This window comes from Neovison vison, chromosome 1, assembly GCF_020171115.1.
Source record: "Neovison vison isolate M4711 chromosome 1, ASM_NN_V1, whole genome shotgun sequence".
NCBI classification, from domain to species: Eukaryota; Metazoa; Chordata; class Mammalia; order Carnivora; family Mustelidae; genus Neogale; species Neogale vison.
In genome coordinates this window covers 137681010-137708796 of record NC_058091.1, presented here as the reverse complement: position 1 = coordinate 137708796, position 27787 = coordinate 137681010, and positions in this window count along the sequence as shown.

The window sequence follows — 27787 nt, the reverse complement described above, 5'->3', positions numbered from 1 at the left end:
ACAACCTTGTAAGGAATTGGTGATTATACCCTCTCTGCACACAGAGAAAGCTGAGGGCTAGAGACATTGCAGGCCTTGCCCTGGGCCACACAGGAAGGAGGGGGCGGAGCTGTGCCTCACAAGTGAGCAGACCGCTGTCAAAATCCACACTCTAACTGCTGTTCTGCACACTCTGCTCCAAAAGCTAAAGAAAAAAAAAAAAAAAAGGCACGAGATAAAGGGCTGTGGTTATATAAAAATTTAAAAATAAGAGCACACAGAGAATGACATCTGGAAATCTGGGTCTTTTCGTCGGTGAGGTCTTCCCAGATCATCCTTTATCAAAAGGCCCCCCCTTCTTGCTCCCACAAGCCCACCCCCCTTCCTCTGCTTATTTTTTCTCTATGGCATCTCCTACCATCACCATTCCCCCATGTCTCTCTATTTGTATAGTGCCCGCCCTCCCACTAGAATATACATATCCGAAGGACACGGTCCTTCATTCGTTGCCGTGTCTCCAGCACCTGTGACAGGGTGTCCCCCATGGCAGGTACTCAGTGTTTGCGGAATGGGGTCTAGTCCCGTGTTTGTCACTTAGGAAGCCGGCAGTCTGATCCCAAAGCTCTTGGTCTGCACGTTCCTCTAAACACCAAAGGGCCCTCCTGCTCCCTGACCTGTGGCAGCCCTTCTGGGCTGCTTTCCTGTAGCCCTTTGCCCTGGGACACGGTGCTTCTTTGCTTGGCATCTCGGCCCCTTCCTCCATCACTACCTGGTCCCGACTAAGGTTAGCATTCCTCTTTGGTTTCCAACAGCCATTCTCTTCGCTCCTCTCCTATTCGTCATTTATAGACTCATTAGATCAGTTCCTTGGCTGGATATGGGCAGAACAAAGGAGGAGAGAGAAGGACACTAGGGCCTCTGGGCTCAGGTGACACACTGCCCACCACTGAGTGCCTCCCAGGTTTGGGTCTCCAACTGGGCCCTCAGGGCCGACCAGAACCCATCCTCGATTCTCTAGAGCGCTTCTCCCAAGGTAAGCACCCCTCATTCTCAGAAGATGTCCTGAAAATTCTCAAAGCACGTGGGCCCCCCGGACCTCTGCCACCCAAATGAAGTGCTCCTCCCAACGCAGCTTGCCCTCCTCTTGTTGCCGTCTTAAGTCCCACTCCCATGTGAGGCCGGCGCTTCTGCTCTCCAGAGACTCTCCCCTGCCCGTCCACTCAGGCTTTGCTCTGTCACTTGTCTGCTCTTTGCCCTGTCTCCAATGTTTGCCTTTCTAGCATGTCATTTCTATCAGAATTTAAACCATCTTGAGCTTCTTCCATTTGGAAGGAAAAAAAAACCCCAAGAATAAAGCATCAGCATCATGTTCCCGTCAACTTCAAAATTTATATACATACATATGTGTGTGTAAATATATGTAATATATAAAAATATGAAATATATTGTGTGTCATATAAAATCGTGTATAAACACATATTATGTACATTTGTATGTGTGTATGATTGTCCACAACTGCACAGGTGTGATCATATCATTGTTCGGTGCCTGAACATTTCATTTTGCAAAAGGGAATGCTATTTTTGCTACTAATGAATGGAGGTGTTAAATTTTCTTTCTTATGTCATGCATTTTGGTCTATAATTTCTGAGATGGGGTTCTGACATTTATCCTCCGGGGAAGGAAAGAGCGAGCTATCCTTTTGCTTTTTTTTTTTTTTTTTAAATTTTTTATTTATTTGACAGACAGAGATCACAAGTAGGCAGAGAGGCGGGGGGGGGGTGTAGGGGGGGAAGCAGGCTCCCCGCTGAGCAGAAAGCCCGATGCAGGGCTTGATCCCAGGACCCTGGGATCATGACCTGAGCCAAAGGCAGAGGCTTAACCCACTGAGCCACCCAGTAGCCCCTCCTTTTGCCTTTTTAACAAGACAGCAGGTTTGGCTGAATAACCCAACCTCACTGGTTCCCTGTCCTGACCTCCTTGCCGCCCACTCACCACAGTGCTGACAGAGGGACTTCGCCAAAGGACCAATCTGATCACCTTTCCTAAAGCTTTTCAATGAATCGTCATTATCTTCAGGGTAAAGCCCGAACACCTTGTTGTCACTTACAAGACGTGTCTTCATTGTTCTCCCCCACCTCCCACCTCCCACCTCTTGGGGCAGACTGTGTTGTTCTCCACCGTTGATGGCCCCTTCAATCTTTCCTCCTGGGGGAAAGATTATATTTCCCCCGCCCCATGGTGGTGAGCTCAGCCACATGACCTGCTGTGGCCTGTGAAATGTGAGCAGCCGTGGCAAATCCAGGCAGACGTTTATTAGCCAGGGCATGGTCCATTTTCCATCCCTCTTGAGACCAATAATGTTCTGGACAGAGGTTGATTCTACCATCTACAAGTTCGTGGAGTGAATACAAAATAAACAGAGCTCCCTCTGGATCTCAATGGCCAGGTCACTTTAGGAAGAAATCGACACCTGTTATAAGCCACTGAGATCTGGGGGTCATTTGTCACTGCAGAGTAACTTCCGTCCTCATGGATGCATGTTCGCAACCTTATCTCTTGTGATTCCTTCTTTGCATCTTGAACTGGAACCCAGTCATGTCTCCAGGGTTTTTAAGTCCACCCACGGTAAGAAATATATTTTACGTCATAACCTGGTACTTACTTCATGGATATATATAGATCCACACGTAAATGCTCTGCAGAAAGATCCTTATTGTGTGCAATTCACTCTGATCTATTCCTTTCTATTCAATTTCAGTAAAAAGGCTGGTCAGGACCCACTAAGTTGATTTCATGACTCATTGATGAGTCACAGTCCTGTTTGGAGAACATTGCTTGACCCTGTTGAAAAGCCGCACTTCCTCTTACACACTCCCAAATGTTCTCTAGGGCTCTGCGAGAAAGGCATCTATTCTAGGAAAAAAATCTTCCTACTGTGGCGTGGCCTAAGTGGTCCCACAGTAACCAGTGGTTCACTGTTTCATACTCAGCTCTTTTTGTTTCAATTGTGGTAAAAAACAAAAGAAAACAAAACACAAAACACAATATTTATCATATTAACCATTTCTTTTTCTTCTTCTCCTTCTTCTTCTTCAACTAGGCTCCAACTCCAGCATGGAGCCCAACACGGAATCCAACCTGTAGCTTGAACTCACAACCCTAGTGCAAGAGTCAGATGCTTAACCTACTGAGCCACCCGAACACCCCTATCATCTTAACCAATGTGCCAATTGAGTAATAACTCCCTCCCGTGAGCGAGGGGGAGGGGCAGAGGGAGAGGATGAAACAGACTCCCTGCTGAGCAGGGAGCCTGATGTGGGGCTCTATCCCACGACCTGAGTGAAGGCAGATGCTTAACCTACTGAGGCACCCAGGTGCCCCAAGAGCCTGCTTTCAATTCTTTTGGATCCTATCTGGCAGGGGGATTGCTGGGTCATATGGCCATTCTTCATTTAATTTTTTGAGGACTCTTTATACTGTTTTCTATAGCAGTTGCACCATTTTACTTTCCCCAAAACAGTGTGCAAATGTTGCAATTTCTTCATATCCTCTCTAAAACCGTTATTTCTGGTTTTTTTGATAGTAGCTTCCTTTCTTAAAAAAGAAGAAGAAGAAGAAGATTTATTTATTTATTTGAGAAAGAGAGACTAAGAGAGCAAGCAAGAAGAGGGGCAGAAGGAAAGGGAGGTGGAGAGGGAGAATCTCTAGCAGACTCCCTGCTGAGTGCAGAGCCCATTGTGGGGGCTTGATCCTTTGACCCTGAGATTATGACCTGAGCCAAAATCAAGAGTCACCCAGGTGCCCCCACCTTTAAAAAAAATATATTTATTTGAGAAAGAGCAAGAGAGAGAGAGAGAGAGAATAGTAGTCATTCTAATGATCTGTATGGTCTTCGGGGACAGGAATAATTATTATCCTTTGTGGCACCTCTGGTCTTCTTTTTTAAAATTTTTTTAAATTAACATATAATATATTATTAGCCCCAGGGTTACAGGTCTGTGAATTGCCAGATTTACACACTTCACAGCACTCACCATAGCACATACCCTCCCCAGTATCCATAGCCCCACCACCTTCTCCCTACCCCCTCTTCTCCCCCGGGCAACCCTCAGTTTGTTTTGTGAGATTAAGAGTCTCTTATGGTTTGTCTCCCTCCTGATCCTAACTTGTTTCATTTATTCTTTTCCTACCCCTCAAACCCCCCACGTTGCCTCTCAACTTCCTCATATCAGGGAGATCATATGATAATTGTCTTTCTCTGATTGACTTATTTGCTAAGCATAATACCCTCTAGTTCCATCTACGTCATTACAAATGGCAAGATTTCATTTCCTTTGATGGCTGCATAGTATTCCATTGTGTATATATACCACATCATTTTTATCCATTCATCTGTTGATGGACATCTAGGTTCTTTCCATAGTTTGACTATTGTGGACATTGCTGCTTTAAACATTCAGGTGCATGTGCCCCTTCGCATCACTATGTTTGTATCTTTAGGGTAAATACCCAGTAGGCACTTCCAGTCTTAACATGATGTTTGTCATATAGTATGTTCACAGTAACGTGTGTATCATGAAATAAGGTGTTCCCCTGTGGTAGTTTTAAAATATGTCTGCAAATTCTTTGTCACTCTTTCCCAAAAGATAGTAATGATTACTGTCCTCTTCGATGTTGTTAGGACATACAACTCCCTAGTTATGCTATGTGATCTCTGAGGCTGAGTCATTAAAAGTTTATAGCCTCTGTGTGGCTTTCTCTTGGATCACTTGCTCTAGGGGAAGCCAGCTGCCATGTTGTGAGGACCTCACACAGGCCCATGAAGTAGCCCATGTGTACAGCAACAGAGTCCCCCACCCCCAGCAGCTGGGGTCAGCCATCCTGGATGTGGTTCCTCAGTCCTCCCACACCAATCAAGCCTTCAGATGACTGCAGCTCTAGTCAATGTCTGTCTGCAGCCCCATGGACAACCCCAAGCCAGGACTGCCCAGCTGTCCAATTTCTGACCCAGAGAAACTCTGAGAACTAACAAATACCTAGTGTTGGTTGAAGCTACTCAGTTTTGGGATAACTCATGACCCAGCAATGGATAAATGTTACAGATAAGTTGATGTTTGTAGAAATGAAGTAAGCTGCTTGGGACCACACAACTAGTAAGTGGAAGTACTGAATCTCAAATGCAGGGAATCTCTAAACTTCTAGAGTCCATGACTTTTAATAGCATGTCATAGTTGGCCCCGGATGAGGTCGTGATGGCCCCTCCCTGTAAGTGTCCCCCTGGAATGGTGCCATGCATCAGCCCCATGGTATCATTATTCTGAGGTTCACCTTTTGGGGTGACTTAGGTCCCTTCCTCATTATGAACCTCCCAAGACTAATTTAGAAAAAAAGAGTAATTGGAAATTTTATTCAATTCAAAAAACAAGAACCAAGCAGCTTCTGCCTTTTCTCCTTGGCTCTTCTCTTATTTCCTGGGTTCTCTCGAGTCATTTTTACCCGGGTCAGTCATTTGACGACCAACCTCTCTTGCTCCAGGCTGGAACATGCCCACGGTTCTGTAGAATAATTAAGCTTCATTTCAGGTTGAGCTCATTTCATGACAGCTTTGCACACTTGAGACCACCATCCGTTTGGGATCAGAGTGCTCGGGCTGCTCGGCTCTGTTTAGGAAGCCATCCCCGACAAGCCCTCCTCTTGTCTTCATGTCCTGGCATCTGGGTCTCTCCGGCCCCTTCTGTCCCCACTGTGGTTGGGTCATGGCTTCTATGTCCTTTCCTTCTCTCTTGACATTCTTTCCTCCTCGTTCCCATGCTTTACTCACTGGCCCCTGTTTCAGGCTACGTTCTGTTCTTGGGAAGTCAGCCTCTCCTCATCTCAGCTTGCCTTACTAAGGAACGGCTGCATGAGTACCTCCCTAGCAAGGCAGTTCTGCAAGCTGAATGGCCTGACAGGTAAAGCCCCCAGCATGGTGTCCGGCCCAGGGTCTGCGTTCATAAATGAGAGCTTTTATCTAGCATTTCTCTTTCCATTATCAGCTCGTTCCCTATTTCTCTCTCAGCCCATTACGGAGATGGTACCCTATTTGTCGTGTGGTCTAAGATTGCTTCTTCCTTCTGTGTTTTTTCCTTTGTCACTGGAGCCCCCACTGCATTCCAGACCTGCTGTTCGGGATTCAGCTCGCTCTTCTCCTCCTCTCCGGGGCCACGTGGCCCCAAACTACCCCCTCCCACCTTCTGGGTTTTGTCTGTCCTCATTTAGCTTTTTACTGCCCTCCCCAAAGCTTGCGAAGCCCTTTGCCATCTGCCCTCAACTGGCCCAGCTGTTTTTAGGTCACCTAATCCTTTTATATTATTCCCTTCCCAGGTAACCGACAAATGGCTCTATTTTCCAAGTAACTCCCACAGATGCTTCCTCTGTCTCTAAAAAAATACTTGACACTGACGTTTCAATATAACTCTGGCTCCTGCAGATTCCTCCTCTAGATCGCTAACCCTGCTCCTCTCTGGGGGCTGGGGCGGGGGTGGATATCCCTCACCAGCTCATGGAGGGACACATTCTCCCGAAGACACAGGGACTGCAATCCTGTGCAATGATAGAATTTTCAAAGTTCTAATCTACCTAAGTTTAGGATTATAGAGGTGAAAAGTCCTTAGAAGTCCCCAGGGGCAGCCTGAAGGACCCATCCGACCCATTTTGAATTTTATCCCTAGTTTTGCAAATTCTCTGGGGACGTGTTCCTTTCTCTCCAGGGGATTGGAGGAGCTCAGCCACACCCTTCTAACCTTTCAGACTGCTTCAGGAATATATGTATGTCTGTATCTTCTCATCTTCAATTCACTAGCCACAGAATTAGAAGTTAAGGATGACATTCCAGAGCACAAAATATTTAGCCGCTCTCCCATTGCCCACGTTCCCTGCACTGGAGTCAAGAGTCTTTCAGGCAAGCACAGGAGTCCCAGAAGGAAATAGGGAAATGGAAGGAGCTGACTTTCTCTTTTGCTTTCTTGGCAGGAGTTTGCTGCACTGAGGGCTCCCAATAACCCAACAATCATATGTTGTATTGGCGTTTTGAGGTGACCAGAGTGGACTAGTGGGGATAGGAGCCTGGGTGGGGACACAAGGTTGTCACCATCATGGAAAGGCAGTTCAGTGGGGCCAGACCTTGTTCATTACAGGCTTCTGCCCTGAATGAGCTGTGTGATGTTGGCTAAGACTCTGAACTGGACCACGTCTTAGACTAGTCCTCCGAGAGGCTGATAATGAAACTCCCTTTACTGGTCTGTTGGGTTAATATGATGTCACACACAAGGAGCTCCTGGGGCCTCGCGTGGGGCGGGGATGGGGGTGGTCCCCAAGGCAGGGGGACTGTGGTGGGCGTGAGGGTAGGTCCACTCTAACTTCTCCTACGGAGTTGCTGGGGCTTTTTGATCATGGATGAACTGTGTTTGTCTGATCACTCTTGAACTGAGATAAGCAGCAAATTTTGGGCAAGGTTATAAGATTCTGCCGGGCAAAGCCGAACAAAGCCCACTTTACTGCCCTTTTTTTTTTTTTAAACAGCCTGTGACTTTTAATGGCTCTTGCAGTTGACAGTCCTTCTCCCTGAAGCCAAAGTGAACTTGTTATCCTGCAGTTTATTTTGCATTTAAATAGCACTTTGCATTTCCAAGGCACTCAAAGGTCATTAATTCATCCTCCCTCTGCTGGGTCCTACTCTTTTCCTCTCTTTATTTACTTACTTTTTTTTTTTTTTTTGGTCAAGTGGGGACTGGCTAAAACTTGGAGATTTGCCCAAGGTCACACAGACCTGTTCTGGGAGGTGTGAGCCTGGTCTTTTTCACATCCTGGTTCTGTGCTAAATTCACTGTAATGTGTTACTTCTCCCTGTTGGTGGGGGGGAGTGGGTATCAGGTGAGATCAAAGGACTTTTGCGTCTTTGGGAAAGGATTCCCAAAGTAAGTGTCTGCTAGAACTTCTTTTCCTTCATTTTGGGAACCTTGGAGGTTCATGTATTGGCCCTTAGACCTTAGGATTTCCAGTCCCCATATTGAGTACGAGGGGAGTTAGCCCAGTTAATTCAGATCCTCTGCCTCATGGCTTTGAGTCAGAGACTGACCTCGGCACTTGGGCAAGAGAGTCAGATCCCATTTTCCCCTTCTCACACACAAGGAATCCATTTTATAAGAAACTCACTCTGTCCCTTGGAAACCAGAAATCATCCCCCCATTGCTTCCCAAATCTCTGCTGCTTCTGTCACCCATTCTCTGACTCCTTTCTTCCAGGTCTGTGGCCCTGCTTTCTCCCACTTCTCAGAACCATGCAGAGATCTGCATATGGATTCCCCACCCTTTTCCCCTGCCCTGCCCCTCCCCCAAGGTATTCGTCTCTACTTAAGACAAAATTTAATGTTCATGTCACAATCAAGTTATTTGACAGGAGTAGTCCGGAGACTGGTGTGTAGTTTCGTCCATATAGCACCACGACCAAAAACATTCGAAGTGTCTCTTTGCATGTTCCGCTATTCAGTTTTCTTGAGTTAAGTTTTTCCTTCTGTACCATTTGCTTCTCGTGCCCATTCTTGTTTTTATCTCTCCCACCCAAAAAAAGCATAGTTTGGAGACTTACTACTTCCATTTTAATAGCAAGTCTTTAGTGAGTACTACATCTTGGTTCCTGTGACAATCTGCTACTTGTGGGGAGGGAGCCAGAAGGAATCTAAGCCAGTCTTATCCTCCAGGGCAGTCTATCAGCATAAATACCTAAAATGCCTCAATGAGAGGCTCCTGCCACTCCTTGAATCTAGAATTGTGTCTTAACCTTACCTTTGTCCGCATAGTGTGGCACTAAGGTGCCATGTTTATTTTTCCACTGATGTTTCCATCTTCTGGAGATTCTCCAGGTACAGTTAGGAGAGTTGAACATCACCCAGAACATCAAGGTCTTTGAATTGTTGTTTTGGTATCTTTATTTTTTCTTTCTGTGGAGCTGTTTCCTTTAAGCGCCTCAAGAGCAAACACCAAGGACAAAGGTGGGCCGTTGGAGGGGGGGGAGGATGACAGGTGAATGGTTGGGTAGCAAGATAAGCCAGGTAGATAAGTGCGATTCTTGGCTTTTTGCAAAAGCACAGAGACCCAGTCATATCTTCCCTGAAAGGGGGATTAAATATGAGGTTACTTCCTCTAAAATAGCCAGCATTTCTATGAGATTTGAGAAGAGTTGAGAATGTGAAAAATTTGGCTTACAAATTTGTAAGTCCCCAGAGCTATGTTTAAAGATAACTTTCACGTAGGCAAAATGAACTCAAGAACACAGGGAGGCATTCAAATGAACAATTCATAAACTGATAAACATTTGTCAAGCAGCTACTAGGGGGCCAGCATGGGGCAATGAGATGACTAAAACAGACTTCCTGTCCTTCAATTCTCAACTAAGGGATTAGAGAATGAGATGAAAAATCACAGTAGAAATATGGAGTAAACACAGAGTAACTCTCCAGAAAGGGAGAACTAGGTAGTTGGAGTTCCTAGGGGGATGATAATTCTGAGCTAGGTCATGAAGGATAGAGGAGGTCATGAGTCTGGCAAAGTAGGACATTTATAGACACAGAATTTTGTGTGGTGTTTAGGAGATCCTAGGAGTGGGCTGTACAATGGGAAGGGGTTGCTGAGAGCAGAGCCACACTAAGAATTTTGGGCTTGATTCCTTTAGTGAAGGAGAATTAATGAAGCATTTAAAGGGCTACAATCACAATGACTTTGCTTTAGTTAATAAAGCACCTTTGTAGGACTTTAGCAACAGAACTCACAGGTCTTGTCTAGTCGTTCCTTGTTCTGCTTTGTGTGATGAAGGTTCTGTTGTTACCAGCACATTTGAGTTGCTCTGTATCCACGCATGCCTCTAATACCTTCATTATTCATGGACTGATTAAGGGCTTTGAGAGTTGCCTCAACTTTGCTGGGGTGTTTGGCTAATTCTTAGAATCCTATAAAGGTGAAGTAAATTACAGAATTGAATAGGCATTTAAGCAGTATGCTAGATAATAAAGGAGGGAGAGAAGGGAGCTCTTATTTATTGTACTACTAATAAGTACTTTTGGCGGCAGCTGGAGTACGCCGCACAACCAAGAGGGTGGCTCATTCATTCTATTGGATCTCTGAGATTAGAAATGGTACCACTGCATTCTCAGCGTGTACGTAAGAAGGTGGGTGCTGCTGAGAAGATAATTTCTTTAAAAAAAAATTTCATCCAAGTTTATTACAGATCTCATAACCTAGAGAGTTAAACATGACCTGGCTGTATTGTAAAGGCACAGAATCAGAGGATTAGCGTTACAAAGCCGCCAGTTGAAGAATACGTATAGAACAGGCTAAAGATCAAGAAGCAGGTTCTAAACCATACATAGAGCGCTGGATTGCCCAGGAAAATGGACTGATTGCTTGGGTGAATTCCTAGGTTTTTCTTTGGTCAGATGCCAGGCAGTGGTACCTTTAAATAAAAATTAAAATAAAACCTGGGAAACGCTATTTCAATTTTGAAGGGACTCAAAATTCCTCTCCTTTTCTTTGTCAAATAATAACAACAAGGCAAGCTGCTCTGAAATTAGGGGAATAGTGACCCAAATAAAATCAAATCACACTAGTATGTGCTAAATGCAATGACACGGAGTATAGAGGTTATTAGGAAAGCATCTAGTAGGGGTTTCTAGCCTACACCAGGGAGGGTTTCGTGAAGGCATTAGTGAGCAAATACTATTTGAGCAATGAGGGGTTGCTGCAGTTTTTAGGCCGGGTATGAGGAAGTCAGTAGGATGAGGCAAAAAGAAAGAGAACCCCTCCCCTTTTGAAAAGATGTAGTTATTTACTGTACAGAGAGAGCGAGAAAGAGAGAGAGTATGGTTTGCTCGTGAGCATATGCAGGGGGATGGAGCAGAAGGAGAGGGAAAGAGAATCTTAAACCAACTCCAAGCTGAGTGTGGAGCCTGACACAGGGCTTGATCCCACAGCCCTGAGATCAGGACCTGAGCCAAAATCAAGAGTAGGACACTCAAAAGACTGTGCTACCCATGTGCCCCGAGAGAAACCTTTTTAAAGGTAACTGTCCTGTATTTATGATCTGGGGTGAATTACCTCATCACTCAGAGCTCTGATCAGCTTATCAGTAAAATGGGTATGAGAATACCTAGCTCATTGGAGGGTTGTGAGGACGAACTACTTATTGAGGTGGCATTGCTGGGGGTCATGCATGTGGGCTCTGGAGTCAGGTGATGTACTGGGTGTAAGGTTTAACAGGCGAGATACACACTACACCAGGGGAGATAGACACAAGGCAAGGTTTATTAAAGGCGCCCTCGGGAGAGGTTCCGGGACTCAGGAGAGGAGTTGGGGAAGTCGTGCCCGGGAAGGGGTCAAGTGGGTCTTTTATTTGGGTTAAGACAGGGCATAGGTTCACAGCCATATAAGATAAGTATTTGGTGACTGGAGGGTAGGGGGAGTCTTGATGTTCCTGTTTCCTGCATAGGTATTGGTTTACTTATGGTGTCGTGTCCTTGGCATACGTGCTTCCGGCGGGAGAGTCATGGGTAAAGGAAGAGGGCGGCCCAGCGGCCATTTTTATTGTTCCTCCTGCATTCCCAGGGCCGCCGACCTAACACTGGGTTAAATAGCATCCCTCCAAAATTCATGTCTACTCAGAACCTCAGAATGTGACTTTCTTTGGAAATAGGATCTTTGTCGATGTGATTAGTTAAGTTAAAATGGGGCCACACTCAATAATGATAAGGTGATGATGATGATGATAACAACAACAACAACAACTGGAAAATAGTGTTGACCAGGATGTGGAGAAACTGGGACCTTGGTGTGTACTGCTGATGGGAATGTAAAAGGGCGTAGCTGCTATGGAAAACAGTGTGGCGGTTCTTCAAGAAGTTAAACGTAGACTCACCGTATGACCCAGCAATTCTACTTTTAGGTATATACCCCAAAGAATCGAAGAAACCCAGATTGATACTTGTACCACGATATTTGTAACAGAATTATTCGCAATAGCTGAAAGATGGAAACCACCCACGTGTGCATCAGCAGATGAATGGATAAACAAAATGCCTATGGCCAGACCATGCAGTACCATTCTGCTATCAAAACCCTGCTGTTCTGATTCATGCTACTACATACATGAACCTTGGAAACATTATACTGCACGAAATAAGCCAGATACAAGGGGGAGGGTATTGGGTGATTCCGGTTATATGAGGCACCTAGCAAAGGCAAACACATAGAGTCAGTAGAATAGAAGCTATCAGGGGCTGGGGCAGAGGAGAAAGAGGAGTTGTTGCTTAATGCGTAAGGTTTCTGTTTGGGACGACTTACGGGCTTTGGAAATCACAGCGATGATTGCACAACACTGTGGGTGTCATTAAGGCCATTGGATTGTGTACTTAAGAATGGTCAAAATGGTAAGTTTCGTTAAATGTATTTCCCCACAATTAAAAAAAAAAAATGAGGCTATCCTGGATTAGGGTGAGCCCTTAATCCAATCACTGTTAAATTTAGACAGAGACAGAAATACACACAGGGAGGAGAAAGCCATGCGAAGTCTAAGACCAGATTAGAAGGATTGCCAGCAGCCACTGGAAGCCGGCAGAGGCATGGGACAGATTGTCCTCAGTCTTCCGCAAGGAACCAACTCTGCCAACCTCTTTTTTTTTTTTTTTAAGGATTTTATTTATTTATCTGACAGAGAGAGATCACAAGTAGGCAGAGAGGCAGGCAGAGAGAGAGGAGGAAGGAGGCCCCCCACTGAGCAGAGAGCCCGATGCGGGGCTTGATCCCAGGACCCTGAGATCATGACCTGAGCCAAAGGCAGAGGCTTAACCCACTGAGCCACCCAGGCGCCCATCTGCCAACCTCTTGATTTCAGGTAAATTTTAGCTCTGCCACTGTTAACTCCTGTGAACTTGGGTAACTTAAAACTTCCCTGAGCCCCGGTTTCCTCATCTGTAAAGTGGAGATCTCAACACATATCTCATTGGGTGAGTGGGGAGATGAGAGGAGATGCCAACTCAAACTTTTAACACGGTGCCTGGTGTGTGGCGATCGCTAAATACATGTGCGTCACGAATGACAATTATGATGACACTCAGCCACACAGAGAAGCCAGGATCGACTCTGAGGAGAGGCTGGCTTGGCAGCCCCAGATGCCAACAGGATTTGTTTGAAAATCGAAAGGATTTACTTCAAAGAAATTTTACTTTCCCATTCTCATCACAGAAGGGATGTGGGGGGAATGTGTTATTTGAGTTGGCGTCATTGAAATGGATATGAAAGTTGAATGATTTGTTCCTCAGGCTCTGAGAGGCTTAGGAAAGTTGACAAGGGCGTTGTCTTACTTCTAACCACCTTCCCCTCCACCTCCCCGTGCACCCACGCGTGCTGTCACAGAACAGAGCTGTGTTCTCACGCGGCAAGTGTGCTCCTGCTGCCGGGTAGGCACGGGGGAGGGGGCCTCAGTTGTGCAGGCTGGAGTGGACTGGTCGAGGCACGGAGTTGGGGGAGCGCTGTGCAGTTAGGAAGCTGTCTCCAAGACCAGCAAAGGGTTGCTACGAAATTACAGAGGGCCTGTATTGGATTTCATTTGGTGATAAATGGGAGAAAACAATCTGTTGTTTTTTGTTTGTTTTAAGTAATTTTTATTTATATATTAGTTTTTGAAAGATTGTATTTATTCATGAGGAAGAGAGAGAGTCCAAGAGAGCGCACAAGCAGGAGGGGGGGCAGAAGGAATGGGGGAAGCGGGCTCCACCCCGAGCAGGGAGCCTGATTCGGGGCTCGATCCCAGGACCCAGGGATCATGACCTGAGCCGAAGACAGAGGCTTAACCCACTGAACGACCCAGGGGGCCCTATTTTTTTTCTTTTTATTTAAAAAATCATTGAATTAACAGTATATTCGTTTCAGAGCTAGAGGTCAGTGACTCATTAGTCGCACGCAGCACCCAGCGCTCATTCCGTCACATGCCCCCCTTCATGACCGTCACCCAGTTACCCCATCCGCACCCCATTCCCTCCAGCAACCCTCAGTCTGTTTCCTAGAGTTAAGAGTCTCTTACGGTTTGTCTCGCAACAATCCATTTTTCAAAGAGCAGTCTAATGGGCGTTCTTGATGTCCCGGGAGACAGAGCAGAATCTGGAGGCTTTGGGCATGGATTCAGAGGGAGAGAGATCCGTCATCTGTTGCGTGCTGTTGGAGTAGCTGTGATCTCCACCAGCATGTTCGTGGTCACGGCCACAGGAACACGCCCACCTCTTCCAGGTGCTGTGTTGGATGGCTTACGTGGATGTGCTCCCTGGCCTTGCAACAATTCAGAGATGAGTCCATAGGTCTGTCCAGGCCCAGTTATACCTGCTTCGTGGTCTCTCATTATTGGGCTCTATGACATGTAAGGGGTTTCAATACCAGTCACCCAGCACGGTCCTCGGAACAGCCTTGGAAATAGGATAGGCCTGGTCTGTCATCCCTGCACTGCATGCAGGGACTCCAAGTCTTGGAGAGGTTAAGTGGCTTACCACGTCCAAGTGCTAGTAGTGGTTGTCCAGTATGTCTCGCCGCGAGGCAGGCTCCCCGTGCTGGAGTCCTGGAGGCCAGAGGCAGGTAACAAAGCCCTCTCCTGAAGAAGGCTGGAGGGCAGGAGCCACAAAACACAGGCCCTTGGTGGTGAGTGGTGGAGGCTGAGGTCTGGGCCCCAGGAGCCAGCAGGTTGGAGCAGGCATGTGGGGGAGGGGGGACGCTGCCCCCTGCGTTTGCAGAGGCAACTTGAATCCACCATGGAGGGCTCACAGGGCCAAGATCTGGGCCTTTCATGCCCTCCTCATTTGGTGGCCCATCAAGTTCTGCCTCCCTGGCATCCTGAGGTCCATTGCCGTCTCCTGGACTTTTCCAGACTTAGGTTCCCTACCCCGTCAGTTGGCATGCTATCGGACACTGTGTGGAATGGCTTGCTGACTGTTCCACGGACACCACACCTTATACCCCTGCGCTCCTCGTCCTCTTGCTGCGCTTCGGATAAAACACGCTCTTGACCTGCTCACCAGGCCCCACCGGTGGCGCCCGCACTCCCCGCCCCTCTGCTCTGGCCCTCCTGGCCTTTTCCTTCCTCATGGTCTTACTCATTCATCTTTTCACCTCTCGGTTTAGAAGTTCCTTGTTCAGAGAAGCTTCCCTGCTTCCCTGTGTGAGGAGGTCTGCCTTTTACTTTTTGAGAAACGGTGGTAAAATAGACCTAGCCCCAAATTCACCATTTTGACTCTTCTTTTTTTTTTTTTTAATTTTATTTATTTATTTGACAGAGAGAGAGAGTGGGCACAAGCTGGCGAAGCAACAGAAGCAGAGGGAGAAGCAGGCTCCCCATTGAGCAGGGAACCTGACGCAGGGCTCCATTCCAGGAGGCTGGCCTCTTGACCTGAGACGAAGTCAGACGCTCAACTGACTGAGCCAACCAGACGCCCCCATTTTGGCTGTTCTTAAGTGCACAGTTGGTATCAAGTATGTGTGCACTGTGTAACCTATCAACAGAGCCCTCCTTGTTTTGCAACCTGAAACCAGGTTCCCGCTGAGCAGTAACTCGCCATCCTTCCTCCTCTTAGCCCTTGGCCGCCATGATTCCATTTTCTTGGAGAACTTGACCACTCTCAGTATCTCATGTACCTGGAATCATATGGTATTTGTCTTCTTGTGACTGGCTTATTTCAGTTAGCTTAAAGTCCTCGCGGTTCATCCATATTGTAGCCTAGGTCAGAATTTCCTTTCTTTTTTAAGGCTGAATAATATTCCACTGTGTGAGTGGACCACGTTTTGTTTATCCATTCAGCCTTGGAGAGATCCGTGGGTTGCTTCCATTGCTTCCGCCTTTTGGCTCATGTGAATAGCGTTGCTCGGAACACAGGTACGCAAATATCTGTTCAAGATCCTGCTTTTGATTCTTAAGATTTTTTTTTAAGATTTATTTATTTTAGAGGGACACAGAGAGAGAGAACGTGAGTGGGGATAGCAACAAAGGGAGAGAGAATCTCCAGCAGATTTCCAGCTGAGCACAGAGCCTGACATGGGGCTCAATCTCACGACCCTTAGATCATGATCTGAGCCAAAATCAAGTGTCGGATGAGTCACCAAAGGAGCCACCCAGGCATCTCCCCCATCCCTGCCTTCAATTCTTTTGGGTACACCCAGAAGTGGGATTGCTGAATCATACGGTAATTTTATGTTTAATTTTTAAGGAACCTCCTTACTGTTTTGCACGGTGGCTACCTCATTTTGCAATCCCACCAGCAAATCACACAGGCCCAGTTTTTCCACATTGGATGTCTGCTTCCTTCTAAATATTCGCACAGAACGTCTTCTGTTGCAGTTAAGTCTCTGTCACAGCTAGATTTCTACGCAGGAATGCACCCTCAGTCAAGGCCAGACACCAGTGTGCAAGGTCAACCATGGTTCTCTTCAGGGCCTGACATTTAGACGTCCCTAACATCTGCGGGGCCCAGGGCATGCGTGCACCTGGAGTGCCTAGGACCCTGTACCTAAATAAAAGTTATAGGCCATAACTAATAATCTGCTAAATAATAATTTTTTTCTCTTTGACCTTGTCAAATATACAGTCATTAACAATCATATGTATAAAGGTGAGGTTTTTATATGACTCAAAGTTGGCAATATATCAAAGTCAACTGTTCTTAATTATCTTGGCTCCTGTCGGAGTGTTCTACTGATGGGCTGGAGGTAGTTGGATCATAGGTGACACAAAGATGCACACAGTTCATAAACATTACGTAGCGATTCTCCAGCATTTCATTTTGTCTTATCTTTGTTTCAGCGAAATCACTTATTCTGTTATATTCATGATCTTCACATAATTTGTGTTTTGTGGCTGGTGATACTATTTTAACACTTCGAATGTATTTTCATCACATTAGCATTCATAATGCTAAAAATTCAAAAATTAAAATTATTTCTCCAACTTTTGTCGTAAGTTTTCTCCCTAAAATTCCAAATTATTTAAAAGCAAAAGGCAGAAATACAAATTATTATGAAAGTGCCTACAGGTTTTGAACATCCAAATAATTACTGGAATGATCAAAATTAAAATAAAAATTACTTACAGCACTGCAAATTTCTTTTGTCGAAAATCGAGTTAACATCTTGCTCGGTGTTGTTACTGAAAAGCGAAATGATTTGCACGTCTACTGTTCTCTGTCCCTCCCGTGGCTGGTGCGGAGAATCAGTTATCACCCAGTGGTATCAGGGTCCTTATCCTTCTACAAACATACATTTGGATATTTAAGGGTAATATGACTTGTTTAGTATTATAAAATATTCCTCGGCTGTCATGTGTAACAGTTGGAAAGCCCATGCTAATTTGTGAGTAGTTTTGGAGCCACCGGTTGGAAGACAAAGAGAAGATACTTCGTTATGCAAGGATGTATGGCAGTGATGCGATTTGACGGGAAGCTTTTGACAAGCTAATGGATTTATCTAAAGCGTCTTCCTCTCAAGTTCTCCCAGCACTTTGAAGCGAGGTCTGTTCATGTTGGCGGTGTCACAATCCGCAGTTGGAACACAGTTGCCTTTGAGGGGGTAAGGCAGGAGAGTGGAGAGGCACTTCCGTAGCGGGTGGGCAGAATGGGGAGGGAGGGAGGCTGTCTGGGGTTGGGGCAGGGACTGGGTCTCCAGCCCTCATTTCTGAGGCTGCTTCTGATACAGACATATTCATTCCAATGCCAAGTGCTCTGCTAATTAGCGTAGTGAATGTTGGAGCTGGGGTTCTATGGCTGAAATCATGGCTTGTGGATTAGCTTGATGAATGCTAGGAAGGGTGACCTGATGAAATCGTAGGTACTCAGTGTTCTGCTCGGAGTTCTCTCAGAGGCTCCCCGACTTGCAGGAACAGTGTGTACGAGTGTGTTGGTACCTCTAGTCCGTATCTGTGGGACTGGCTCCCAGGGCTTAATTCCTCCACAGTCCTGTGCCTGGCCACGGGTCTGGAGGACTTCCTGATGCCAGCGACAAGGTGACAGGTAGTGAACTGCTTGTTCGTCTGAAAGAACAGAGAGGGGCGCCTGGGTGGCTCAATTGGTTAAGCGACTGCCTTCAGCTCAGGTTATGATCCCGGAGTACCGGGATCGAGTCCCGCATCAGGCTCCCAGCTCCACGGGAAGTCTGCTTCTCCCTCTGACCTTCTCCTCACTCGTGCTGTCTCTCACTGTCTCTCTCTCAAATAAATATATTAAAAAAAAAAAAAAAAAAAAAGAACAGAGAGCAGTGACCCTTTGGGCATACAGAAAGATTTCTAGAAAATGCGTTATGCTTGCTTGATAATAAAAGTTTATGAACTGTCAGTATGCGTAGCAGAATCTTATCTGTGACCGACCTTCCCTATTATTTACTAGTGAGGTTATAGGAGTGCTGCTCACCCTCACATAATTCATAACCTGAATTCTGCTGGATGGTATCTGTTTTGGTCAGTTTTACAACACCCTCAACTAGGGTGGGTCACTCTGGACTTCTCTTTTCCAATATTAGATGTTATAAATGGGGTGTGTTTGTGTTCCTTATGGTGGATTTTATATATGATGACTAATGACCATCTTTCACAATTGCTTTGGTTTTTTTTTTTTTAAGATTTTATTTATTTATTTGACAGACAGAGATCACAAGTAGGCAGAGAGGCAGGCAGAGAGAGAGAGAGAGAGAGGGAGAAGCAGGCTCCCTGCTGAGCAGAGAGCCCGATGCGGGGCTCAATCCCAGGACCCTGAGATCATGACCTGAGCTGAAGGCAGAGGCTTAACCCACTGAGCCATCCAGGCGCTCCTGTTTTGGGGTTTAAAAAAAAAAAAATTGGATTTATTAGAGTTAATTAAAAAAACAGAAACAAAAACTTAGGGTGTTACCTGGCTGGCTCAGTCAGTGGAGCATGTGACTCTTGATCTCAGGGTTGTGAGTTCAAGCCCCATGTTGGGTGTGGAGCCTACTTAAAATAAAAACTGAAAAAAAAAAAACCAAACAAAAAACTTACAGTCTTGCTCTTCTGGTTATAACTCTAGCAGATTTCTACACCCACAAGAGGCTTTTTTTGGGTAAATTAGTTAATTATATTCCTTGGACACTTTTAGCTGTATTTACAAATTTAATATAGTCAGTTTTCTTTTTAAGCCCATCAGTGACCTGAGTAACAAACAAAACCTTCCCAAACATTTAAAAGGTTTTTATAATTTGAATAAATTAAGCTTATAAATAGGGGGAATCTTAAGTTCTCTCAAATGCTATTTACAAACAGGAATATTTAATTTAACGCATTCCAAAAGTATCTGTTGCACGCTTACTATGGTTTTCTTGGGCTGGGTGCTTGAAACTCATCTGTGAACAAAACAAAGTTCTTGCTCCCCTGAAGTTTACATTCTAATTAGAGGCAAAGGCAGTAAATAATGAATATGTACGTTAACTAGTATGTTAGAAGGGGGTAAGTGTTTTGGGAAGAAGAAAGTAGGCTTGGGGGGATCAGTATTGGGGTGGAAGAGGGAACAACTGAATTAAACTGAATGGTCAAGGCTCCCTGAGAAGGAGGAATTTGAGCAAAGGCTTGAAGAGGGTGAGCAACCAACCAGAAACCATAAGTCGAAATCAATTCCTCAGTTATGCATCTTAAATCAGAATTGCAAGGCCCACCTGCCAAATCCTTAAATTTGCCAGATTCTTTCAAATACCACTAAAACTCCCTGTGTACCCATATTATTCCTAAGTTTAACATAAAAGTATTAATACCATGGGTTGGTTTTACTCCATTAATTCTAAACATTCTCAGTGTTAAAAGATACTTTCCCACTAAGAAAAAATGGATTTTCCCAAGCAAATTGGGAGTGCTGCCTCAGTGCACTGATGTTGCCTTGCAACCAGAGAGATGTGTGGCTAAACCAAAAAGCTTGATTCTTGCCCATGACATTTATGGGGCTCCGTGAACCATTTTTATCGTTATTATAATCTGGATTCCACAACTAAGGTGTTGTTTTCACAGATCGCTTCTCTTTGCTGGAAGTATTTAAACAGAAAATTTTTCTGTTTGATTTTAATCTGCAATGCTCATCCTAGCTTAAGGATAATTTCTTCAATGCTTGGTAGGATATTGCATTTCTGTGGCTCTCCTAAAGGATCTTAATGTTTTTCTATCTGACCCTGGTCATCTTAAAACACGGCTGCATATTTTCTGACATACCTTCCACCAACAGTCAAGATCTATGTCCCCTCCACTTGGAGCTGAGCTGGCTTTGGGACATCTTCAGCAAGAAGAGTTCCACAGAAGTGGTGGCTTCTAAGGCTAAGTCATCGAAGACATGCAGGTTCCATTTTGTTCACTGGAACACCTCCTTTTGGAGATCTGATCCACCGTGTAAAGAGGTCTGATTACCTGAGGCCGCCATGTTGCATGGAAGCCCAAGGTCCATGGGAGCTGGTCTGAGGTGGGCCTTGAATCAGTCCAGCCGAGGGGCCAAACATTTGTGTGAAGAAACTTCTAGAAAATTCCAGCCCCTCCCCACTGGCATCTTTCTAACAGAGGCTCCAGAAATTGTGGAACAGAGAATCCCTGCTTTCAAAAGCCTGAATTCCTGACTTTTCAAAAACCCTTAAGTATGATAAACATGGTGTTTGTATTACTCTACTAAGTTTGGCAAGATTGTTAAGCATCCATAGGTAATTGGAATGGACACCAAAGATTCTTTAGTAACATTCCATCGGATTCTTTCCTAACCTTTTAATTTATTTATTTATTTATTTATTAGACAGAGATCACAAGTAGGCAGAGAAACAGGCAGAGAGAGAGGAGGAAGCAGGCTCCCTGCAGAGCAGAGAGCCCGATGCGGGGCTCGATCCCAGGACCCTGGGATCATGACCTGAGCCGAAGGCAGAGGCTTTAACCCACTGAGCCACTCAGGCGCCCTCTTTCCTAACCTTTTTGAACTCGTTTTACATGGATTGGTTTCTCTTACGGATCTGAAGATGCCATATGATTGGGTTCTGCGTATCCCCCCTGACTTTTGCTTTATTCTCCAGTTACAACATCATTCATGACTATAAAGATCACTGTTGTAATTAGTCAATTTTGTAATCAGTTGCTTAATATCTACTTACCTTGCCATCATATAATCTACACGAGGGTAGGGGTTATATTTATCTTAATCTCAGGCATGTAGAGCAGGGGTCAGTAAACGTTTTAGTAAAGGGCGGATAGTACCTGTTTCAGATTTTGCTGACCATCCAGTCTTGGTCCCACCTCACACCTGCTATTATTGTGGCACAAAAGAACACCTAAATAAATGAGTGTGTCTCTGTTTCAATCATCCTTTATTTATGGATAATGCAGCTCTAAGTGCATATAACTTTCATGTATCGTGAAACATAATTTTTCTTTTGATTTTTTTTTTTCCTCAACCATTCAAAAATGTGTGTTTGTTTCCTAGGACTGCCATAACACATTACCATGATTGGTTAAGCCCCCAAAACAACAAATACTATTGTCTCAGTTTCTGGAGTCTACAAGTCCGAAATCAAAGCAGTGGCAGGGCGGTGTTCCCTTTGAAGGGTGAATTTATATCAAAATCCTCAACTAATGGTATTTGCAGAGACCCTATTTCCCAAAAAGGTCACATTCAGAAGTCCCTGATAAACATGAATTTTAGGAGGACACTATTCAACCCACTCCAAAACGTAAAAGCCATTCTTAGCTCTCAGCTTTACAAAAATAGCCAGCATACTTTGCTGACTCCTTATCTAGCACACCGTCTCAAACTTAGTAAGTGTTCGAAATCCTTGTCGGAGAAATGAAGGGGGTCTTAAACAGCACTGGAACTGTAGTAGAGCCTTAAGAAACGAGTTGGCCCAAGAGAAAGACATCTAAAGGCTTGGACAGTCTCCATCCAAAATTAATGGGGCGTCTCAAGGAAGCACAGTAACCCAGCAATATCTGGTCTGTTCCTTGTATCAGTTCCATGAGGTAGCTAGTCTTCCTCCCATTTCTAAGCTCAGATTGGTTTAATGGGTTTAAATGACTTCCACAAGGTCAGAGGATAAGGTAGGACTCGAACCCACCCCTGAGTTGCAAGTCATAGGGAGCATGAAGCTGTTACACGAAAACAAGTTAGACTGAGTCTTGGTGGCAGAGAGGGGAAAGAGGGGGTCAGGAATGCAGACATCCCCTTATAACTTACAAAGTGCAGAAAAACTTTGTGTGGTGACGGGCTTCGGGACAGATCGCAAGCCAGGGAGGGCAGTGGCTGAGCTGGGAGAGGGTGTGGGAGGCGCAGGTGCACCGGGAGAGCGAGCCAGAGGACGGCTGGACAAATCGGTTCTATCTGGGAGCGAAGGAGGGAGGCTGAGTCACCCTCATCACCTCCATAAGGACGTGACGGTTTTGAACTTGAGTTATAGGGTACAGCAAAGACATTAATGGCTGAAGCTGATCCGAGTAAGCCACTTCCAAATATGCCACTTTGGCAGAAGGCTTATTTTGAGCTGAAGGCAACTGAGAAACAGCGGACACAGGAAGTGCTCTCTGCCCTCCCCCATCTGCCTAAAAGCAGGACATAAATTTCCTGTGAGAAAGGTGCTGTCCTTGTACCAGGAAGGGGAGAGCGCCTCTTATCACTACAGAAGGGGTGTCAAGGCCGAGGTGAATCTACATAAACAGACTTTACTAAAATAACTCTTATCTTCCATTAGTTTCTCCCATATATCTTAGTCACCGTCCCACAATTTATTACTTCTAGAAGCCCAAACCCCCTTTCCTTTGTCTAATCAGTTCTCCACAATTTATCATCCTTTGTTAAAATGGGGTTACTACTTCTTTTCTCTGAAGCCCCCTGTGTGTATAAAAAATATTAACATCAACAAAAATCATATGCCTTTCTTTCTGTTATTCTTTGTCAGTTTAATTTGCAGGCCCTAGACATTGAACCTAAGATGGTAGAGGAAAAGTTTTTTCCCTCCCTTATATAACTTCTCCTTAATTTAAGATTTTAATTTAAAGGCCTCAAATTAATGGTTTTAAACTCTCTTATAGTCACCTATATTCTCTGGAGAATTCTGTGTGTGGAATTCTTAAAGAAGGACTGGGTGTGTTTTCAGACAATACAGTGTTGACTAAGATCTTGCCCTGCCATGGCTTCGGCTGGTCTCAGCAACCAGTGGCACCACGCCAAGAGCATGAGGATGCCAAGTGGTGGCTTCTTTCCCTCAGTGCTGTAGACCAACTTGCTACACCTCCAATCCTGCAGGGACAGGACTGTGTCTTGTTCCTGTGAGCATCCCAGGGCTTGGCCGGGTGCTGGCCACACTGCAGTCTCCCTATTAAAATGAGTATGTCAATGCGGGCAAATCTGTCTTTGACGACCTTCTCTCCAGTGACCTCTCACACTTGTTGGCCTCTCTCCTCCTGGGAGCAAAAACCCTTTGCGGCCCTCAGTCCCTCTGAGACCTTCAGGGCAGATCCCATTCAGGCCTGTTTACTCCTCTCTCCTCCCCTCTCTAGTGAAAACCCGTCCACCATCTGGGTGGGACTGAGTTCAGCTAAGAGGAAAGCAATCTGATTCAAATAAGTCATCATAAAATGAGCAGCTTCTGCCTTCTGGGGGAGTATTTGCATTTTAAAGGGGAGTTTGGTGTTTCAAAATACTTTCAAGTTTGAGCAACTTCCTTTTGCGCTTTATCTAACCGGGGCTATTGGGATTATAAACTAATCCTCCAGCTCTACTCCAGCATTGGGCAGCACTGGGCCACCTGGGACTACCCAGCAGAATCAACTGGATGGGAATTTGCATTTACACCCCACGTGAAGGGTCTGTCTTCCCTGGGGGGGCCTCAGAGTCCGTACTCTGGGGCTGAAAGCAGTAGACATCTTAATTCCTCCTTGTCGGGACTCTGACCTTTGCCCTAGAGTTGTAGACTTTTTATATCAGTGGTTTTCAAATTTTATTATGCACGAGACTCATCAGAGGGCCCTCGTTAAAAATGCAAAGCCTCCTGGAGGTCAGGGCGTGGTAGAGGAGTTTGCTTTTGTTGTTGTTGTTGTTGAAATTTGCATTTTTTAAAAAATGAAGATTTGTGTTTATTTATTTGACAAACAGAGATCACAAGTAGGCAGAGAGGTGGGAAGAGAGAGAGAGGGAGAGAGAGAGGAGGAGGAAGCAGGCTCCCTGCTGAGCAGAGAGCCTGAGGCAGGGCTTGATCCCAGGACCCTGGGATCATGACCTGAGTCGAAGGCAGAGGTTAAAGCCACTGAGCCACCCAGGCGCCCCTAGAATTTGCATTTTTAATAAGCTGCCCCCAGTGATTCTGAAACAGGTTTCACTGAGAACCTAGTCCTTATTGTGTTCCAGCCAGTGTTTTATGGGAAGGGCTGCCGAACCTTTAAGATGGTAGCTTGCTTGGGGCACCTGGGGGCCCTCTGTCGGTTTAGTACCAGACTCCTGTCGACTCAGGTCATGATCTCAGGGTCCTGGGATGGAGGCCGCCTCAGGCTCCCCACTCAGCAGGGAACCTGCTTGAGATTCTCTCTCTCCCTCTTTCTCTCAAATAAATCTAAAAAAAAAAAAGAAAAAAGAAAAAAAAAAAGATGAGAGCCTGCTTGTTCCACAGCAAAGAAGAGACGCCAGGATGAGGCAGAATTTCAGGTAAAAACTCTATATTTACAGTACAACGGCCTTGTGAGTTACAGACTGGATCTTCTGTTTGTCTGTTGAGGAAATACGGTAACTTCACATTTCAGGGTTGGTTTAAGACAAGTAATTGGAAGTCATGTTTACCACCTGGGCCTCTGTTTCACTCTTTGCGAGAGAAATGTGAGTTTTTTCCTTTACCTCCCTGGCCGCCTCCCTCCTTGCTTCCAGTCCTGCCCTTGGGACCTGCCACCGTGGGGCTGATGTTCGCACTTTCTGGAGTCTTGGGAGTGGCTGCCCGAGGCAGCAGAGAAAAGCCTTGCAGGTGGTTAACAGAGAAAGAGAAGAAGTTGCGTCACTTTCTTGGTCTCTTCAGAGTCATTACCAGAGTGAAGTAGTTGGCTGTAGGGAATTAATTGAATATGATGAGCCCAGAACTGCAAAGCAATTGCCTGTCCTGAGGCTTTCTGGAAAAGAGCGCTATAGACTGCTTTTCCAGGGTGCTGTTCTTTCTCCAGGGTTTTGGTCTGTGGTTGGGGGGGTAGCGGGGGCTGCTGAAGCAGGCTGTGGAATTGCGGCCACACGCCAGAGGGCACCAGCACGCATAGGCAGAGGGTGTAGACGAACACCTCCACGCCCCTGGTCAGCTGTCTGATTGAAGACTCGCCAAGGCGGGATGTTCCCGCTGCAGCTCTGAAAGGCCATGGCTGTTTCCGAGGCTTTCGGTGTCTCTTGGAAAAGGACTGTGGAATATTCCAGAATTTTTTTTTTTAAGATTTTATTCATTTATTTGAGAGAGAGAGAGAGAACAGAGGGGGAGGAAGAGGGAGAAGCAGACTCCCCGCTGAGCAGAGAGCCTGATGTGGGACTAGATCCCAGGACCTTGGGAACACAACCTGAGCGGAAGGCAGATGCTTAACCGACCCAGGTGCCCCGTTAATCAGAATGTGTGTTTTATTAGGAACAAGATGGTTGCACCCATGTGTGAGGCGTGTTCTTGCACCCGAAGAGAGCACCAGAGAGAGGGAAGACCTCGGGAAGTACATGCGCATTTTTTGCTCAAACCAGTTCCACCAATTCCCAGCCTTCTGCCCGGTCTCCAGGTTGGGCTGAAGCAGAGTCTCCCTGTGCTTCTTGATGTCTGTTCTATATGTTCTTTTACCAGCGAGACAGGCTGTTGTTCTTTTGTGAAAATGCCTGAGACGTTCTCGTTCTGAGGTATCCTCCTGCAGCGGGGAAAATCTCTCCCGATCTCATTTGTTGGGAGCGCTCTGCCCAGTCCTTCCCTGTGAGCCCCAAATGGTGCCTTGGCCTTCCCCTTGATGGATTCATTGTTTTGATGTAAGTCATTGTGGCAGAAAATCTGATGTCATTTGCAGCTGCTACACTGAGATTCAAAGAAGCAGTCATTAACCCTTGCGAAGATCCACAGGAAGGCACCATGGCCTCCCCAATAGTCTATGTGTCAGTTGCGGGGGTGGGGGTCAGATTTCCAAATTGTATTTAACATTTGTTTGTCATTTGCAAAGGAATTTGGAGTTCTTTCATACATTCAGGAAATACACATTTATTAAACCCTTACAACATACCAGGTGAAGGGGTTCAGTGTCTATGGCCCTAAATAGGCCACTTTGGCATTTGAGCTGAAAGCAATTGAGAATCCGTGGATGCAGGGAGAGTTCTTCTCGCTCCCTTTTCTAACACTGGCTTAGATTTCCCTCAGTGAAGGTGTCCTCCTCTCGCGAACCAGCAAGAGGCGAGCAACCTACTGGAGAGGAAGAACTGGCACTAGAATAAATCCGCATAAATAAACCTTACTAAAATAACCCTGACCTCCATCAGTTCTCCTGTGTGTATACTTCTCAGTCATGTTCCCATAATTTTTTATCTCTTGAAGCCCCAAGCCCCCTTTCCTTTGTTAAAATGGTATATAAGCATGGGAGTCTCATTGCTTGAATCTGAGTCTCATTTCTTTTCTGTGAACTCCTGTGCACATAAAATATGAATAACATTTGTGTTCCTTTCCTTCTGTGAATCTGGCTTCTGTTTGTTAATTTGCAAACCTCCAGGTCATGAACCTAAGAGGGTAGAGCAAAAGCTTTTCCTTCCTGACACAAGCAAGTTAAGTCAGTCTGGTCATCTGCTTAGCCTCTCTAATCTCATAAGGATTCCCCAACCTTTGAGTAAACTTCTGGTTCATGGGCACTGGGAAGAAATTCTGCTTCTGGAGATGTATTGGGAACTTTGAGTGCTGCTGCCTGACCCTTGGACAGGCTTTTGGGTGGAAAGCTCACTCTTAGATCCTTGGCTCTGAGAGCCCTCTGGGGGTAGGATGGCATGGACTTTGGCATGGATTTTGGCATGGACAGTAATGCCATGAGGCAGTCTTTATGGTAACAAGATTCTCTCAAGCTATTGGCGTAGGCTCTAAGACATTTGGAGTAGGAGCCCAAATATTGGTCTTTTACATTTATGCTTTTGGATATCCTCAAGGCTGTTATTTGTATATGAAAAACAATTCCGTGCTTTATTTCCACTTTATGAACTAACATTTTATTTACTGCAATTACAAATTTAGAAATCTAGATCCTTCTCAAGTTTTTAAGTTTTATTTAAGAATCTTACAAGGGGTGCCTGGGTGGCTCAGTCAGTTAAGAGTCTGACTCTTGATCTCGGCTCAGGTTATGATCTCAGGGTCTTGAGTTCAGGCCCCACATTGGGTTTTATGCTGGGTGTGGAAGATACTTTAAAAACAAACAAACAAACAAACAAAAAAAAAAAAACCAACAAAAAAAATCTTCCTATTCTCGCTATCATTCCAGCACGTTTTGACGACCATTTGAAAAGGGCCTTTGAATTATGCTTATTCCCTATATCATAAGCTCAGTCAGTTAAACCCCTTTGTGTATTTTAAACTATATTTATAGGCTTAACATATTACATTTCCTTAAATACTTAAATTATCTCATTGACAAAATGCTTGAAACATTTAAGTAATTTTTATAAATTTAATAAATGTGTAAATATGGTAGAGCTGCAGTGTTCCAGTGTTGTAGACACAGTATGAGTTCAACTTAAAATCATAAACCTCAATCAATTACTCTGTCATATATT